The sequence below is a fragment of the Podarcis muralis genome, chromosome 12 (genome assembly GCF_964188315.1).
Source record: "Podarcis muralis chromosome 12, rPodMur119.hap1.1, whole genome shotgun sequence".
In the NCBI taxonomy this organism is placed as follows: Eukaryota; Metazoa; Chordata; class Lepidosauria; order Squamata; family Lacertidae; genus Podarcis; species Podarcis muralis.
The window spans coordinates 27417278-27433628 of NC_135666.1; the positions used below are offsets into that span (position 1 = coordinate 27417278).

Sequence of the window (16351 nt, forward strand, 5' to 3'; positions counted from 1 at the left end):
AAATGTACACTTTTATTGGTTTAAAGTTTTGGTTTGATGAAGTTCTGGGCAGCAATTCAAAGGTTATTAATGTTTACCTGCCCCATTGAAGTCAGAGGTAGCAATTACTGGTAAAATAACTGTCAAAATACTATGGCACATGCACATTTTACATTTTGGAGCAGAAATTTGCCTGGACTTCAGTGTCTGCACAGTGAGCCACCTAATGAATGCTATGTGCAGTTTGGCACAGTGGTTGGACAAACTTCTTGGGCTCAATGGCATGTACAATTTGTGATGTTACATAGCATCTTTACTGATCACAGGATACGTTTCTTAAGGCGTCTAGGGAGATTAAATTTGGAACTATTTAAAATGCAAGCATTAATGTTTTTCAATACCTGGTTAGACATTCAAGTCATTTAAGATGATACTGTGAAATACGCCCCAGGGCCCACTTTCCAATACAGTGTCAAGAGACTGCATTTTCTATGTTTGTTCGATTTTAATAGTAGATGGGGTAATGATTTCATCAAGTTAGATAGTAGTGCAAGTTATACAGGAGGGTTGTTGACAAGGCTCTTGGGGTTATATCCCCTGTTGCAAACATATACTTTGCCTTCTAGAGCCTCCTTACATTGCTAGCAGCCTAACAATACACATACAGAAACTGTTTCTAAAAATGCTTCCCTTAGTATTGAAATAGGGTGTCATTTTTAAGCTTAAACCGTTACACAATTTCAAAGCAGACTTAAAGAAAAAAATAATTGCATACACTGCAGAAATGTCCAGTTTGTTGTATATCAGAATGAACTACATTCCCATGCCTGTCACAGATATAACTGCTGGATGTCATTCTAACAGCATGGCTCCATTCCTCCCCCCACTCCACCCCCAGCAGATTTCCATGTAGCCTTTTAATCTGTCTCTTGTCTTTGGGTGTTTACACTTGATGCATTTAACCCAATGTTGTAGATATTCTACATATAAGGGCTTCCTTTATCCACTTCAGTTCCTACATTCTTTTGCATCTGATACATGTTTTGACCACATCATATTTCTCAAAATATTTAAGCCCACAGAAAGCAATTGACATAATGAACTAAATTCTTCCATATACTTTTCTAGACTTATTGCTTTACATTATACGTTTGGATTTCACAATTGAAACTTAATGTATGATTCAAAACAAATCACAATCCTTTTCGTACCAGGCAGCTCATACTGGTCAAGTCTTCCTCACTTTGGCTGGTTCTCATCTTGTTAGCCAACCATGTCTCTCATTGGAGACTTCTGACCCTCTTGTGTTTTTCCAATACTTTGAAATTTCTTGATACTATCTTGTTTTGACTAAATGTTGTTTTCGCTATGTTGTTACTAAAGACACTTCTTCATCCTAAACATGTTTACTATTTCTTACTTTCAGCTGTTCATAAATGGTTATGCTTCCACTATCTTAACTCATACCAACTGTGTCATCATCTATGTCTATATAATTTCATGTTCTCAGTTTACCTCATTAGCTTACCCAAAGGCCTCACACTAACCCTTTCCCATAGCTAGTATTTTTTCAAGTATCATTTCTATAGAGTTCCTATCAAAGTAGGTTTCTGGAATCCTTTCTTCAAGTTTCCCCCCAATAACATGCATATGATGTATCACAAGTTAACAGCATTAGGCAGCATAGCAAGGATCTGTCATGTTGTTCTTGTTTCCCCTCAGCTCCTGGGAAAAGGAGTATGTAAGTAGTTTAATGCAGCTCTCACAAAACAACAATTGTGGTTTGCTGTCCAAAGTTGGCAGCTGCTCGTGGCATGGGAGCAAGGAGCTATGTGTACATCTCTGAAAGTGAGGTTGACTAAGGATTGGGAAGCCACATCCTCTACTTGAAAGGCTTTGCAATAAGAATTTCCTGATCTCTTTAGTTTTCTCCAGCATTTGTGTAGGTGGGCAAAGATTTTCTAGCTCCATGTGGTATATGGATAATTGTGAAGTGTATTATATACCTATTATATAAGCTTATGTTCTGTTCCCATTGACAGTGAATAATATCTCTAAAGTTAAGTGTGAGAGGTTTTCATTCCATTTAATAGTGTGTGTATAGTTAGCGGCTCCAGTACTATAAGGATTTACCGTAATTATTTTAATTGCAATGAGCTATCCTATAAAACAACACAGTAACAAGTGAACATAAAAAGTGGGTCATAAAAATAATCTCTCCCCCCCACCCCACCCACAAGAAGTATTTTGTGCTGTAGGAACCAACATATTGCATTCCTTTATGTTTTTTAAAAAATAAAATCTTCTCCCAACTCAGTATTACAGTCTTATTGAAAATGTAAGGTCTTAAAAGAATTCTTTCTTTTGGATAGAAAATAGAAGAAAATGATTATTTTTGGCTCCTATTTGGTATTACCTTTTTCAATCCAAAAATATTTCAGTAAAGTGCAAAAAAGGCTACCTGGGCTGTGGACAAATATTGATAATAAACAACAATTAAGGTTTCCTTATTTGAAAATAACTCTGGATTATGACATTCCCAGCTATGCTGGTTCTCTTAGATTTTCCTTCAACTTATCCTTAAATCCCTTACTGTCTTCATTTGCCACGTTAAAAGTTGGAAAAGCCTGTCTAATAGCTTTTCAAAAGTCACTCTAATAGCTAATATCCAGAGTTATATACAATAATAAAGTCACTCCAATAGCTAATAGCCAGAGTTATATACAATATTACTTTCCAGTGATAATTTGCAGCAAAAGTATAGTTGTACATATAATTTAAGGACTCATACTTTTCAATGCCAGTGTAAGTGCTGTCATATGGCGGCCATCCTGGGACTGCACCACTTAATAATTCAGTTTTTTAGCTTGCAGTGCTAAAATCTTCCCTGTCCATGTAGCATTCCAGACCTAGCCTGCTTCTTGATGTTCTGTTTGTGTTTAGGGAGGCCTCTTTGTATGGGAGAGCAAGCATTCAAACCTGCAGTTCACCCATCTGCATTCTGAAGGTGTAAAATGCCAGGAGGGCTGTCTCATATGCTTTTTGTAGATCAAGTCTTTGGATAGAGGAACACTTTCTTAAGGGCCTTTCTGCACCTGTATTTTAAAGAACTACCCAAGTTTTTTCATCACCATATATTTGCCATTCATAATATAGTACTTTTGAGAAAACATGGGTTTTCAGAATGATCCATCTGAATTGTGCTCAATGACCTATCTTCCTCCTGCCTGGAGCTATGGGGTTGTGATGTGGCTGGTACAGTGGCTATAGACTCTTATCTGGCAGGTGCAAAAGGCGTTTGTACCCACTTCCCCCAACTGAGCAGTCACTTTTCCCCCCCTTTTCACTCAGTTGCACAAAAAACTTCATAGCTATGATAAATAGCCCTAAAAATGTAGTTAGGATGCAGATCCCCAACCGCAAGCTCTGTGAGAAGCATGAAGAATCTAGGTACTAATCATGGAGGAGTAATTAAGAAAATGTAGGCATAGACCAAATTTGAAAAAATGCCACATACTGTTGAAGAAATACTGTATTAATGCCCTGTTGATAATTTTTATTATTGAGGCAAGTGCAGCCAGGAGTAAATAACTAGGATTAATAGCTTTTATTTCTTTAAGTTTCCGTGCATGTAATTCACTTGGGTATTTGAATAATAGAACAACAGGTAAAGCATACACTGAAATGCATTACATTCAGCACTAAGGTGAAAAATAATTGATTATGCAAAGTAGGCCTAGGTCCATGTAAATATTTAGGGATTTTACTTATCAAATGCATGCTGGTGTCTCAATCTTTTGGCACTTTTTAGTAACTAGAGCATGTCAAAATGTAATAATTGTTTGCTTTTTATTTTAGTACTTTCCCCCTACTTCTAAAATATATTACCTCTGCAACTTTTGAGCTATTTCTCCAAACTAAATATCCCGTATTATTTCAAAACTAGAGTTCCTCATTTTTTACTAGGAAAAGGTCTGCAATGCCGGCCAGATAAAAAAATCATAGTGGAACACAAAACCGCTTTAATTGCCATTTATATAAGGCTGCATATTAAAATATCCAGGAAGGAATCTATTACAGTGGTACCTCAGGTTACAGACTCCGCTAACCCAGAAATAGTGCTTCAGGTTAAGAACTTTGCTTCAGGATGAGAACAGAAATTGTGCTCCAGTGGCGTGGCGGCAGCAGGAGGCCCCATTACCTAAAGTGGTGCTTCAGGTTAAGAACAGTTTCAGGTTAAGAACGGACCTCCGGAACGAATTAAGTTCTTAACCTGAGGTACCACTGTATATACCTTTTCATTTCTCCTCTGTTAATGAAAGGTGCCTTGTGCTCACGCTACACCGCTGTACTCCTCTCTAAAACATATTTACTTAGATGACCACTTGCAAATCTACCTGTGTTTGGTGTGGAGAGAACAATCTGGCTCTTAATACGGCTAAGACCAAGGAATTGGTGGTGGATTACAGGGGGAAAAAGGCGGACATTCAGCCCTTGTATATCAACGGGGAACGGGTGGAGAGGGTGGCGGAATTCAGGTTTTTGGGAGTAACTATCGATCAGGGCATGACTTGGAGCGCAAATACCACTGCTCTGGTGAAGAAGGCCCAGCAGAGAATTTATTTCCTCAGACTTTTAAAGAAGAACAATCTGAGTGAGAGACTGCTGGTGTTCTTCTACCGAGGCTCCATAGAGAGCATTCTTACATACTGTATTTGTGCTTGGTTCTCCAGTTGTACAGCTAGGGAGAGGAAGGTGCTCCAGAAGGTCATAACCACAGCCCAAAGGATTATTGGTCATCCTCTCCCATCTTTGGAAGAACTGTACGGTTCCCGTTGTCTTAGGAAAGCAAACAACATCCTGCAGGATTCATCTCACCCGGGACACAGTCTGTTTGCACTACTGCCTTCTGGCAGGAGATATAGAAACATCAAGTCAAGGACAAATAGACTGAAAAACAGTTTCTATCCAAGAGCTGTGGCCTTTTTGAATGCTGTAACTCGATAGTGTGACCTGGGAGTTTGATGGGTGTTGGTGTGGGTGTGGCTGGAATGTGGTTTGTTTGGTTGTTGTTGTTGTTTTGCTTTTGTTGTTTTTAAGGGATGGCATCCAATTTCGTTGCACTTGTGCAATGTTGCACTTGTGTAATGACAATAAAGAATCTATTCTATTCTATTCTATTCTATTCTAAACAGCTTTCCTAGCAGAGGTGTAGTGGGGGGCAGGGGGGTCATGGCCTCAGGCACACATTTTCGTGGGGGCGCAATCCGGCGCCCCAATGACAGGCATGGAGCCCTGGCAGCTGAGGCACGGCAGCAAGCACTTTTGTCTAGTGGGCAGGTGGATGGACGCAGTGGGTGAGGAGCCTGTTGGAGGCGGGTTCCATTCACCCTCCATGCGGACTTCAGATGTGCCTCCATCCCAGCTGCCCAGTCCACCAGGGGGGCACAACATTTGCCCCAACCCACGCTACACCGCTATTTCCTAGGAAATAATGGGCTTTCATTAGGAAAATATTATATCACAGTGATAGAGCACGTGTTCTGCATTAAGTAGGTTCCAGGTTCAATCACTACTGTCTCCTGGGGCTGGACAAATCTGTCTGAAACTCAGAGCCACAATCAGTCAGTGTAGAGCTAGATTTGTCTGTTAGAGAGCAGTGTAACTGTCTAACTGAGATTCTTGGAAGGAAAGGATAGTATATAAATGTAATAAATAGCTAAATAGTTAATACAACCTCAATTTGGGAATTGACATAGCTGGTCCTTCTTCCTTATAGGCCTCCCTCTTTTTTGCCTCTGCTGCTGGGGGAATATTCTTTCCTACGGTTCTCCCAGCTCCTCCCTCTAACAGATAAAGGGAGGGAGGGAGGGAGGGAGGGAGGGAGAGAGTTCCCCAGGAAATAAGCTTACTGCAGTGTGCTACTTCTAACTACTAACTGCAAAGTCAAGAGATCACAATTTTTCCCAAACATGCCCTTGCAAAATAAGAAAAAGAAAAGCTATAACTTCCTTCAATTATTACCCACTGGAACTATCATAATCAGTCTTAGTAACTTTCTCCCCAGTATATTTTTTATTCAAAACTGAGCCTTACAAATTATCTCTATTTTAGTTTACGAACAGGAAGAATAGAAAAAAGTAAGCCCGAACCTGTTTGCTTAAAATTAAACTCCAATTGAAATGTGTCCATAGTAGCTTTCTATTAATTCCTAATAAACAATGGAGCTCAATAAAATGCACGCATGGTTTAGCACAGGAACAGATTCCTTATAGCTATAAATCAAGCAGGAGTGGGTATTACCATCGCTAATACATCCATTAATTCAACCTCACTGTTAACGTTACTACAGCTACGAAGAAAAACTTGGCTAATAGGCAGCTGCCTGCAATGATCCTGGCCTGAGGAAAAATTGCAAAGTTGAGCTAACACTCCTTGTCTTACTGAGCACAATAGCATTTACTTTTAAATCCAGAAACTAGAAAAATGTGAGAAACCAAGGCAATATGTTTATAGTGCATTCATTTGCAGTCTGCTGTGTATCAAAGCATATATGTACACAAATGTACAAACAGGAATAATCTAGGTGTGGGTATAATTCATGTTGCATATGCATAAGCAGGAGGGGGAGGGGAATTTATGAGAGGCTGGCCAGGTTTAATTTGTGTCTGCTTGTATTTAGCACTTAAAGTTTCTTACATTCAGTTTGCTCAGAAGCGTGATGAAGTGCTTCTTGCTTCTGCCTCAAATCAGAAATGCATGAAGTGCAGCTGCAGAGATAATACATTCTCCCCAAAGGCTTTGGCTGAGCAAATTAGGTGTCAATGGGGTGCCTGCGCAGGCAGTACTCTCTCTAATTAGTCTCTTGAGCCTGGTTGGTGGCGAGAATAAGATGATCTAATCAATTGGTCTGTGTCTGATGGTACGTGTAAAAATCCTACCAGGCAGAGCTGTCTCCCACAGGTCACTCACCTGCACAGCAGGATTGCTCATTTTCATTTTTCATCTCTTCCATCACATGATGCTGACAGTTGGTTTTAAGAAAATTGAATTTAAAAAAAGAAAGAAAGAAAGAAATCTGGTTCATAGGGCATGTGGGTCAGAATTAAGTTGCATTATGGGTATTGGTGATCCAGTTCATTAACATGGGTAGCAGAATTTGTAGCATGAATTTGTTTGCCATATACATGGTTTTGTCAATAACATAAAATCTTTTTATTCTTGATTCACAAAAGATGATTTCAGTAAAAATGTAAGCAAGGAAAGAGTGCTTGTTCAATGCATTCGAGGGAGTGTTATCTATTGCCTAATATTATCAATGGAATTTACCAGTAATTGGGAACGGCACTTTGCATGCAGAGAAACAGGGCATCCTCTTCGTTATCGCTTCACTTTTAAAAAAACAACCCATGTGATTGGAGGAACCAGTATTCTAAAGTGGTATCAAGCCAGCTGTGTGCATTGAGCCTTGAGTGTGTTCAGCATGCTAAGACACTGTGGGAGCCCTGCCCCATCCTTTTTCTCAGAATGTACCTCCAAATGGACTGCCCTTAAAAGTCATGGTGTGTATGCAAAAAGAAGCTAGCATGCCCTAAGTATTTTTTTTAATTGGGACAAATATTCTGGAAATAGTGATATCTTACCCCATGCCTTTAACTATAATTAATATTTTAAATCAAAGCTTTGTCTCACTTCTGTTCTCAGACTAGCAGCAACAGTATTTTAAAGTTATTATTTGGCTTCTTTGTTCAAGTCAGAAATGGTTCTGATTTATGAGAGAAGCAGCTCTATATGGCACAGGATTTGTGGACAAGATGAAAACATGATTGTACTGATTCTTAAGCCCTTAAGTTGTATCCTAAGCATGCTCATTTTTTTCTGTAAATATACTGTGAAGAAATCAAACCTACCCACACAACCTTTTGCATTTCAAAATTAAAAGTGCATTTTTATGGCAGTATGTTGTTCTACGTCAAAGGGATTTTTGAGGATCTCTGAAAGCAAGCCTTCCTTTGCTCTTGGGAAATCAGAGGTAGCAAATACTGGATTTTGCAGCAGTTGCTGTTATAAGCAAAGATGTGACCGGAGGCCATATCACCATCTGCAAAGATTCTAAGAGAAACTTTGATTTTTCCTGATCTGAAGAAAAAAATAAAAATTAACTGGATTCTTTTCTAAAATAGCTTTAAAAATACTGCCATGAAACCAAGGACTGGTCTATAATGTAAGAACGGACATTGTGTCTATAACACTTATGCACTGAGTAAAACCCATTGTCTTGTCTCCTAGACTTTGTATTGGTTCATTCTCTCCCTCAGGCAAGTGGTTTCTCACTATTCTGGCAATGCAAAATGTTGGAATTTTTTTTTAATGACACCATAAGAATAAAGCACCAGATTTACTCAAGTATAATGCGCCATCAAATCTAATGCGCACCTTAATTTTCACAATGTAATTTAGCCAAAAAAGGTGAGCATTAGATTTGAGTAAATACGGTAATCAGTCTCCAACTCTATTTTCTGCTAGTTCTGCACACTAGCATCAGCAAATGCTTGTTTGAAAGGATGAAGTTTACCCATAGTGATTAAGAAACAGCTCTTCCCAACTTACTATTTCAATTCTATATACTTCATAAGGCACAAATTAATTCTACTGAAGGTGGCATCAGTGACACCAACAGCACCCACTAAAAAATTTGTTAAGAGGAGTCAGTCAAACAGTTGAGCTAATCAGTCAGAAGGTATTAGGAAGGTATAGGCCAGTAAGTAAACTAAAGTTAAGATATCTGAGAAACCATAAACTTGTTAATGTTTGTAAAATAAACTTGGGTTTTGTTTTTTTTTTGGTTCACTTTTAACAACTGACTGGACTCAGTGTTTTACCAGAGAGTAACTGGTTGGTGGCAGCGGGGAAGCGAGCACAGTGATGGCACAGGGATCAATAGACCGTTAAACGTCCGGGGACCCTGTGTGATCGCCACAGTGGCGTCACCCAGAATCTCTGTCAGAAGCTGTTATTAGTCACTAGAACCCATAAGGTGCCCTGCATTTTCTGTGCATGGAAATAGTACTCTAAAGCAAGAGTGGAGAACCTTTTCCAACCCAAGGACTTCATTGCTTTCTGGGCAAATTTCCAGGAGCCACGTGCCAGTGGTGGGTGGTCTCAGGCAAAACTGGGTGAACCATTAGCCTAGGACACATTCTAGCCGGCCAAAATTATTAGAATGCAAGGCAAGTAGGAGGTGTGGCTGAAAAGGTGGTGTGGCCAGATAGAGAGCTCTGAAGGACCCATTCAAACCTGAGTTCCCCACTGCTTGCCTAAAGCATGTACAATCTAAACTCCATTACTAAGTCATCACAGACACATACCCGCATACACAAATTGGGGTCTGGGATTCAGGGCAATTTCACTTGAGAGCAAATTTTGAAGGCCCAGCATACCTCTTTACATATTAGGTGCAAGCTTAATTAATTTTTTAAATTATTATTTAAATTCCTCATTCTTGGTAGTAGAGCTTCTATAACTTCCATCTTATTTCATCATCCAACCATTCCTAGCGTTACATGATATTATATCTTTTATTCTAACAAGCCATCCTATGCAGGTTAGGTTTAAGGCTAAATTGCCTGCCCAAGAATATAGAGTGAGTTTCAAGACTGTTCATAGAACTCTGTTCTCCTCCCCAACATCTCACTCTAATGTGGACCCACATACCTGGCTCCAAATCTAGAGCTGATGAAGGGAGGCTCACTTACAGGCCAGGGAGGTGGGTGTGTCTTTGTAATTTCAGAAGAGTCAGCCAATTGGCGATCAACACAGCCAGTTTCTGTTGCACAGCTCCTGAGTTCAGTTGTCTTAAGAAGAAGGGGTGGGTGTGGATCTGCTCAAGCAATGTATTTTAGTACACACCATTCAAGGAAAACATTTAAGAGTGCCTACAGTTCAAGCCTTTCCTTCAGAATAGCTTAATATTTGAAAAAGGGAACCCTATATTACCTTAAACCAAAATCAGTTTGCTGATACTTAAGCATTGTAACAAGTTACTTTGTACTGTTATGTTCTTGGCCATGATCCTTATTGTACTCTCTGTTGGTTTTTATAGGAACTAAGATCACCAGACTGGAGGAGAACCAAAACCTAAAAAGAGAGCCAACACTATGAAGACACCATGGCCCTGCTTCCTTTCTCTCTCAGTGGTGGATTTCAGTCACAAGAAAAACAATGCTGGCAAGACCTTGTTCCCCTTCCCTCTCAGTTTATTTAAAACCTTGCACGCATTTTGATACCTTGTGATTTCAGAGACCTCTGTGAAGATTAAGCTTTTTTGCTTACTGATACATGGCATGTTCTTTCCCCCCCAGCCTTTTGTGTTGAGTTTATCTGGTTTTTCCACAGCAGCACAAAACCCTTGTGAAGATATTTATGCTTTCACCAGCAATGTCTTATTAAGACAACACATTTGGTGTTCACACTTCTTCAGTAATGTCTGTAGATAAAAGCCAGTCATGGCATGCCACAGTGTGTGTGTTCATCGAAATGTTCCACATATTTTGCAAATTGTCAGAAGGATACTTTAAGCTAAAGCAGAGCTTTCCAAGTTGGTTGTAACACAATCAGTATCTTACAACTATGCCCATTTATTACTGCTAGAGGACATCACGTTCCTTTCTTTAACCATGGCAATAAGTGCATCTTAGTCACCCTGAGTTTGGTTACTCTGCCTATGTTGCATAATTTGGCAGATATTAAAACAGACTTCCACTATATATATATATAGTACTGAGTACTTCAAATATTTGAGACCTATTTAGAATAAAGGGGTTTTGGGGTTCCACATTTACTTTTTCCTGTAGCTTAGTTCATAATATATTCTAAAAAGTAAAATAAAGAAGATGAAGGGGGGGAAATGAGTTTACATTAGGATAAGCACTATGGTATAGAATCTGTAGTTGCTGAATGAGCCATTAAAAAGCCTAGTTTTTAATAGTCATCCGAAATCCAAATATTTGTTCTTCCAAACCAAAGCATCTTTCCAGTTATTTTTATAAGATGTTCAGATACGATTGGAAAATGCCTCTGTTACTGCATCTTCAAATGGGATTTTTCCCAATAATCATTCAAATTTCTAAAGATTAAAGTAACTAGGAATTGAAGGGATTTCTATTCTTGTTTTGAGGGAGGATGGAGCCTATGGGAATCTTACGGGCTGTAGCGGTTTCTGCCTACCATTCACCATCCCTAACATGATTAATAACACTTGTATTCTAGGAGATGGGGAGTGGGCAATCCAAAAAAATAAATTTGACATGCTTACAGTGGGGATTTCTCATCCATTTATTCCAACAAAGAAAGCTTATTTGCCTTTCTAGTAAATCAGCTGCTTAAAAACACGTCTATTTTTGTAACACGTCGATTGTAGCATCTAATGCTATGTTAGAAAAAAAGGAGAAAACAGGGATATAGGACCCATTCTGAACTTTCATTTTGTAAACGGATGTCTTGATATTGTTTGGAGTTGGCAAATTATTGATTTTGCAGAGGACTTGTTTTTAGCAAAAGGCAACAGTGGTAAATATTATTCTGTGATATTGATTCCAGTAGTTATACAATAAGTAAAATATGCACCTCCTAAACACCACCTAAATACTACTACTAAAACTCAAACCCTAAATATCTCAAACTTTGTTTCTGTATCTGTGGAAACAAATAATCACAAAATAAAATAGAACACTTTGAACGTAACACAGATGCCTTAACTATGACTTGCTTTGAGTTTCGTATTCAACCTTTTGTATGAATCTCCTTTTCCAAGTTAGGTCACATTTACTTGGATGTTTCAAGATGAGGGTTTCTTTTTAAAAAAAAAAAAAGTATCTGTGCTTGCAAAAATGTGAGGAATCTTTGAGTATGTAACAAAGGTTAAATTAGGAAAATGAGGGTAGATCTTTAGGTGTAAATCTCTTGCTTTGGCAGCTTAAGGAGTGAGGGAGGCAATTACACTCCTTGTTGAGGCATCTGATGGTTTGATGTAGAGAGGAATTCTACTGAAGAGCTCTCATCTGTGGTTTAAATGCCTAGCACCTTACTGTCCTCAATTAATCAAAAGCTCAGAGCTTCTGCTTAGGTTTTGTGAATGTGCGTATGTATGCTTTCAGTGCTTCCTCTATTTAAAATAGCCATTAATGCAACTGAACATATTGGCCTATAATATTTAGTTATCAGCTATCAAAGTCTGAGAGTCAGCCCCACTCCACGCATATCACTTCAATTACATGTTTTTGGAGTGATTTCCCATGGAGGATTACATACATAAAAACACTGCATGAAAACTGAAAATCTACACACTCCCCAAGAAGGATTTGTGGTCAAAATACTACGTCATTCCTAGATATTCCTGTTATAATCTGGCTTTTCAATTCCAGTGTTAAATAGTTTTGACAGAGTCCCTATATTTAGCTTCTTAAAGAAGTTACTTTTTTGTTCAAGGTGCTGAGATTCCAACAGAATTCCATGTACTTCAAGCAACTAAATTTTAAACCAGCTTGAACTTTATAGTTGTATTGGGGTGGGGAGGTAATTGTCACTGCAGTGTAAGAGGAATACACATAAGGGTTGTGTGATGGGCTGATATTGTGCAGTATGATCTGCTGTATCCACATCATCAGGCTGGCCAAGAGAAAAATCCAGTGCAGTATAGTTAACCCATGCAAGTCCTCAACAAAGAGAGTTGTAATTATAAAACCATGCCCTCCCCCTTTTAGAGCATACTCCAACCCCAAAATATATTCCAATGTTCTATTTGTTTCTGCCAAGTCCCAAGGCTAGATAATTTTGTTCATAACTCCTTCTACGCCATTTTATCCCTCTAATGATTCTCTTAAGGGTCATTCAGGCAAAACCGCTAATTTCCAGAACTCTATTCTGGAGGTGTAAAGGCAATCCTGGAGAGCTTTGAACACTACATAACACAGGTTTTTAAATGTTACATCTACCTCCACCATCAGCTGCGCAAGCTTTCTCTGCATCTGAAGATTGTGCCCTTGACTGCAGCAGGAGATGGGAATCTTGCGCTCTGGGCACTCCGAAGTCCCTTGCACTGTTTCCCCTGTGTTATGAAGCCACTCTGAGCTTTGCAAGATTGCAACAAAAGCCAAAACTTGATACAGTTCCAGTCCTCCTTTCAGCTACTTGAAAAGAAACAATTCTTATTCTCATTTCCCCATGTATATAACAATTGTGGGCTGATTCATATGTTGCTGAAATGGAGGTTGTTGCTTTCCCATAATTGAATCCCGTACTTTTCCAGTAACAGTTGAATGAGCTTTATCACATGGGTAGATGTAAAGTCTACCTACAGGATCCAACTATTCCGCATGATTCTGTGCTTCAAATGCATAGCCAGAGAACTAGCAATAGAGGACCAGAGGTGGGTAGAGCCACAACCGTGCTTTTTTGATAACACAGATTGGGCCTATGTGATTGGTATTAGAAATGCGACAGCTTTCCTTTTCCTTACAGTACTCCTGAATTGCACCCCTTCTTGTTTTAGTGGGCTTACCCAATGAGGAGAGGAGACTCTGAAGTTGTGAAGAGCTTCAGCTTGCAGTCAACAATAAGAGTTTGCTGTAATGTTGATTTTTCTTTTCAGAGGAACCCTACCAAACATGCAGAGTAGTATTGGCATTACTTGACTATACAGTGCCCTTGGGGTTATTTTAAGAATAAAGTGGTTAAGTAGCAGTAGAAATTTTAATGCACAATGGCTAGAAAACTTTGGGGTTCAAGTCTTCCTTTCAACATTTGGAAGAGCTTTACATAGACATTTCCTATTTATTCTGGCTTGGAAAAACTCTCACCACTCTCAGTGGTGAGGGCAACAGACCCTAAGTGTGATCTTTTATGTGTGTGCACAATGGACTACGAACTGTGTGCTCCATACAAAACATTATTATTGTTTTTATAACCTAATAGGATAAATGGCATTTAGACTGTACAGACTGGCACTGAATATAGATGCCATATAAATAGATGTTCTGTTATTGGCCATAACTAAACCTTCTCTCTTGACATAAAGGTGTGGAGGTAATTATATTTGTTGTTGCCTTGCAATATTCTCAAAAGCAAAAACAAAGGATGCACTAAGAAATTCCCTAATCACAGAAAACTGCCCTTCTGCAGTGCTATATTCAAAATCTTCCCTTGCTGGGGCTCTTTATATAAGGCACAAAAGTGCTCTTTTTAACAGGGGTTTGGTACTCAAACAATGTTAATATTAAATATGTATACATACATATAGCCACACAATTTAGAATGACAGCTTAGTAAGCAGTATGGTTAAGTAAATGTTACATTGTTTGTTTTCAATGTGTAATTTGTCTGTATTATGAAAGATGTAATGGTTCGTCAGGTATTGACTGTTTTCATGTAATATTATATTGAATAAAGTATCAAAGGATTTCTATGCTTCTTGGTAGTTTTATGTACAATTAGTACCACAATTCAAAAAATTTAAAAACGTATGGAGAACATATGAGAATGGGAAAGGAGAGCTTTTTGTTTAAGGGGTTTGAATTACTTCCATTGGCTTTATTGATAAATTTACTTTTTGAGAACAAATTGCAGCACAATATTGTTATTTGTTCATTCCCTCTGGGTTTAAACTGATGGTGGCAATGAGATCTTGAATTAACAAGAAATGTCCTGTTTGTTCATTCCCCTGTGGTTATATTTTGTTCAAGATACAGGACAAAAATACAAATTCAGAGGCTGTGCTTAAGGCAACCTTCTTTCTACACAGGATCAAAGTACTGCCATTGGGGGGCGGGGAACCACTAACACTCTTCAAAACAATATAATTTGGTTATGTGGATATAGCTCATATTTCAAGTTGCTTCTTAGCTATACCTCTTGCCAAGTTCAGCCTGGCTGTTACCACCAAGAAAGCTTTTGCTGTAATAGCTACTGCTCCCCAGAGGAAAGTAAAACCAGAGGGAAGGTGTTTGAGCAATCCTGTGCCACTAGGTTAATGCACAGCTTTTCAGAATAATGGCCGCCATTGTAAATCATAGCAGTGTGAACCCTACAGCAGCAAAACAGCCCGCTGCTACCAGTGGGGGGTGGTGTTATGGGCATTAGCTTTGAGAAGCTTATACTGCACAAGAGCGAGGAGGATAAAGGATACAAATCAGGAAACAACTGACAAGACTTTTTATTATTAAAAAAAAAAAAACCCAGGGCCTAGTATTTACTGTTCATTCCCCTTGTGAATAGTCGTATATATTGTCTGCAGTGAATCATGCTGAGAGTGTCAAGCACAATAGCTAAGAGCACACTAACAGTTCCACGGTTGTTCCTTCCAGAGGTGCTTGCTGAACAAGTAGAGCACACAATTGCTAAGCTCTGTTCTATTTCCAGAGAGTGAGAGAGAGATGAATTTGTGATTAATTCACAGTGCTAATATTCCTGTCTCTACAGACGGTGGGAACAGCAGCATATTTCAGAATGAAAAGCTTTCTCCTCGGCCAGTAGCCAAGGCCACAAAACACTGACAGGAAAGAGACCTTTCTCCGCATTGTCCAAACTTTGTTCCTGCTAGGTAAAATAAAGCTCTGCTTGTGCTGGACACTATCTTCTTAACCACTGATGGCCAGACCTAACACATCAAGCTTAGGAAATTTCTCCTTTTTCTCCCTGTCCCAGTGACAGATATTACCATGAAGAGAAACAGCTTAGCAGTGGATTACCTTATTCCCTACTTTCAAGGCCTTGTGGAGTGAGAACAATTAGCAGGTGAAGGATGCTCAAAACTGGCTATCTCTTTGCCCATCCACCCGATGGTCACAGAATGAATGGAAGAACTGTGTCTATAGGTGGCCATTTTAATGGCAGCAAATGCTGATGCAGTGGTTGTAAAGATAATTCAACCGCTAGCCAACCAAAGCACATTTCATGATCAGAGATGTCACTTCCTCAAGACTATAATGGGTCAATTTTCTCCTGTTATCAGTGAAAGCATTATTACACCCTGAGCTTGCTGGGTGGCTTCTAAAGAGGGGTAAAGCTGGAGGCAAAATAGTAAGTAATGTCACATAGGGTTGCCATTTATTGAAATTAATTTTTTTGTTACCTTTATGGGGTTTGAGGCTAGAGCAGAGAACTCTGAGCACCTGTCATGGATTGTCTAGATGCAGAAGGGTGGTGGGAATCTCCAAGGGAAGGAAGCTCAGAGGCAGGGGATTGGTGGTGAGATGATAATGAGTGGTCAGAGGGAGAAGATGGAGAAGACCAGGAGAAGTTGTTGGAAGCTGAAGAGGTAATGGGATTTGGTGAGCAGGAAGAGCCTGTGGCAGAGAGCAGTCCAGAGGCAGAGGCA

At 39.2% G+C, this 16351-nt stretch overlaps 1 protein-coding gene and 1 long non-coding RNA gene across 4 annotated transcripts in view; one reads left to right on the forward strand and one right to left on the reverse strand.

Moving 5' to 3' along the window:
- CDK14 (cyclin dependent kinase 14) overlaps positions 1–14436 on the forward strand; it is a 228510-nt gene extending 214074 nt beyond the window's left edge. For all 3 annotated transcript variants that reach the window (XM_028750584.2, XM_028750587.2, XM_028750588.2), the window contains one exon: positions 10082–14436. The gene's annotated coding sequence lies outside the window, so the exon portion shown is untranslated. The remainder of the gene's footprint in view (positions 1–10081) is intronic.
- Positions 1–16351, reverse strand: part of LOC144329314 (uncharacterized) — an 82810-nt gene that overhangs the window by 5640 nt on the left and 60819 nt on the right. The window lies entirely within an intron of this gene.